Genomic DNA, 3,898 nt, shown 5'->3' on the forward strand with positions numbered 1-3,898 from the left:
ATTTAAGATAGTGTATGGAAAAGATAAATGGCAGAAAAATAAAGAACACAAAGATATTATCCTGGTTCCCCTTATGACCAAGGGTACATCCAGTCCTCTTGCACACCACAAGAGATTTTCCACTATTGTTAGAATAAGTACAAGTCCCGCCATATGACCTTTGTTACAAACTCCTAACAATCACCCTAAGATAGCACACCACTATCTTAGTTTACAAAACTTGAAGAAAGAACACCACTTTCCTCAATTTACAACACTTGAATGGTTTAGCAATATGAATTTTGACTTAGATCAATATGATATAATAGTTGATGTACAATGATAACAATCCAATATAATTTCAAGTACACTAGAGAACTTTTCTCAATGATATGAAAATGTAAAATCTGTACTTGAAATATAAAAGTGAAACTTTAAATAAATCAAAACATTATAGAAAGTTTGTTCAAGGTTTTGGTTGTAGGATTGGTTGTTGGATTGATCTGAAGTTATGGGGTATTTATACTCCATAAACATCTCTTCAGATTCGTGGCCATTGATCCAAGAGGTTTGATGAAAAAATACAATGATCCGGAACAATTTCAGAATTGAAAAATTGCATTGTTTCCAGGTGTATTCGAATACAGGATGTGTGTATTCGAATACACCTCTTTGTAACGTTCAAAAATATTCAAAAATTGATCCTTGTATTCGAATACACATGTGTGTAGTCGAATACAGATTAGTGAAAATTTGCCACTGACTTACTTTGTATTCGACTACAGATGGTTGTAGTCGAATACAGATATAAAAATTTTGGCCACTGACTTGATGTGTATTCGACTACACATAGTCGTAGTCGAATACAACTTTGAGACTTTTGCTTCTGACTTGGTTTGTATTCGAATACATGATGCTGTATTCGAATACACTTATGTATTTTGTCAAAAATATTATTTTCAAACATTATTTATATATTTTTACTTTTTGAAAATCCTTTTGATGCATATGCTAAAATGAAAGGTTCTCATGTGCATTTGAAATGTATGAATATTAGATTGCATCACGTACCTTTACATTATAAAACTTCTGGCATAGTTGACCATAGTTGTCTTTGATGTTTGACTTCTTTTTGAGCTTGCAACTTGATCACTTTCCTTGGTCTTTGTCTTCATCAAAAACATGTATTTTACACATCAATTCATTTCTCCACAGAATCCAACCATACACACAATCAGTATTAATCAAGAACACGTCAAATATGACGAACACAAATCAACACAATCCACCACTCAAACACAACAAGTTTCGTTTACTCAAAATCATACATAAATGAGTTTAAATTCATTTTCCCACGAAACATTCATTGATATAACCAAAACCTAACTCTAAGATTTTACCCATAAAGCCTTAGATCCATTTTCCCCCAAATCAACACTTCAACCCTAACAAAATTCTTTTCCACACAATCACAGGTAAGTCCCTAAATGCAAACTAAAAGTTTGGAAGGAGCCCTTACCTTCACGTTAGCTTTCTTTCCTTTTTATATCATTTTATTTTCCTTTTCCTTCCTTCTAATTTTGGTTCCCTAGCACCGTAGCGTGGTAGTGAGCAACTTTCCCTTCTATCTCTTCGCGAAACAAAGCTTAGATCTAGATGAAACGGGGAGGTTTGTGTTTTACGGTTTTGAAATACCTAACACCGTTTTTCTTCGTTTTTGAATCAAACAAGAAGAGTGAAGTTGAGAAATCCTTGTCCAATCACCCACCCAACCTTGGGTTTCTATTCTTGAACAAAAAGGAAGCAAGGAAAACAAAAATGGAAGAAGATGGAAGAAAATGGAAGAATGGGGTCACGCGAGGAAGAAGATGGATTTTGATTCTTTTCTTTCTTTCCCTTTTTCTTTCTTTCTTTTTCCTTCCTTTTTACTTCCTTTCTTTCATTTTTATTTTCTTTCTTCTTTTCCTTCCTTTTTCCTTTCCCTCCAAACATATATTCATTATATATATTAATTATAATTAACAAATATCTCAAAATATCTAGATATTTGTTAATTTACCATTTCACCCATATTTATTTATCGACGAGTAATTTTTAATCGGCATCAAAATATCTTTTTGATCATATAAACTCCAAAATATTAATAACTTTGGCTAAAAAGCCTCTGAGCCAAAATCTAAAATACACAAAAAATACATAAAGTATACTTTAAATTTATGGGTCTTACATCCTCCCTAAGCTTATTCTTGTCCAATTAGGGTCTTTAATCAATCTTGTGCATCCAATAAGTTCATTTGTCTCATTGGATTAACATTTAGGTCATTTTCGTCCTCTCTAGTTTTATTCTAGTCAATTTAGGGTTTTTAACAAATCTTGTGCATCCGATAAGTTCATTTGTGTAATTTGAGTAACATTGTAACACCCCGATTTTCAAAGCGAGGGTGTATTTTTTTTTTTTCAAAAGAGATTAAAATAAAAACAAAGGATTTAAAATAAAACAGAGAAATAAATAAGTTAATACCTTTGGATAAATATTTAAGTCATTATAATTTACAAGCAACGGAAAAGTTTCTCAAAATACGAATCCAAAGTATTTACACTTCAAAAGGTGGTACATAGACCCCATCATAATAAAATGTCAAACAGACAATAATAGTATAGGTACAGTTTTCCAAATTAAAATAACTGCAACCCAAAAAGAAAGACGTCTAGTCCCTATACATCAACCTAATCTGATCATTCTACCAAAAAACTATACACCCTGAGTGATCCCCACGCGCCCCGTGAGATCCTCCTACATAGCTCCAGTCAAGCATTCCCATCTACATTCCCATCCGTAGGGTACGAACCGGTAGGATCGTCCTGACTCTCATCTGAGGGCAAAGCCCAGATTTCCACAATAGTTGTAAAGGGTCACCAACCGAAATTAACAGTTAACACATAACATTTAAGTTTTTAAATGCACAAAATAACCTTTCAACTAAGCATGCACCTTAAAAGGATTTCCAATATGCTAAAAGTTCATGTAATGCTTGCCAATTAAAAATGAAATCAAAATAAAGTTCTCAATCCATCAAATAATACATCACTGACCAAAACATTGATAAAGCAATTGAGCAATCGATTATCTAACTCAAAATAAGAATTCCTACAGAGCCAATCGATTGCCAAATCGATTTGTCAGTTCTGCTGACCTCCTGCATGGCCAAATCGATTTCTAAATCAATTTTGTCAATTTTGCTGAGTTCCTGTGTGGCCAAATCGATTTCCAAATCGATTTTGTCAGTTTTGCTGAGTTCCTGACTTAAGGCCAATCGATTTCCAAATCAATTTCTTAAATGGTTTTGAAAAACAGATTACAATATCGATTGGCAAATCGATTTTGCCAATATAGCAAAGTCCCTGCAACTCATCAAATCGATTGGGAAATCGATTTCCCTGCTTATTCTTCCAAAAATACATAAACTAATTCAATCACACTCATACATAACTCCAAAACTTAACACTTAGCAATTCCCACACAATCACCACGACGAATTGGGTTTCGAAATAGTTTTACAATCCATCGCACTTACACACGATAATCAATACATAACACTTAGCAATTCCAACACAATTACCACGACAATTCCAATTCAAAACACTCAATCATAAACCTGATTCAAACACGACTCGTGTGCCAAGCACCCTAATGCAATGCGTATATGCCAAAATGCATGGACTCGGAATTCCAAACCAAAACCCTCCTCGAAGGGCCGTAAATCATAATTGTACCGCCTATTGTAGGCCAAAGTACCAATTACCGAGGTGCCACCTATCACGGGACTGCACGATTTACTAAAAAGCGTAAACCATAAACGTACTGCCTATCACGGGCTTGTATCGTTTACCGAGGTGCCACCTATCACGGGTCTGCAGG

The sequence above is a fragment of the Cicer arietinum genome, chromosome 8 (genome assembly GCF_000331145.2).
Source record: "Cicer arietinum cultivar CDC Frontier isolate Library 1 chromosome 8, Cicar.CDCFrontier_v2.0, whole genome shotgun sequence".
In the NCBI taxonomy this organism is placed as follows: domain Eukaryota; kingdom Viridiplantae; phylum Streptophyta; class Magnoliopsida; order Fabales; family Fabaceae; genus Cicer; species Cicer arietinum.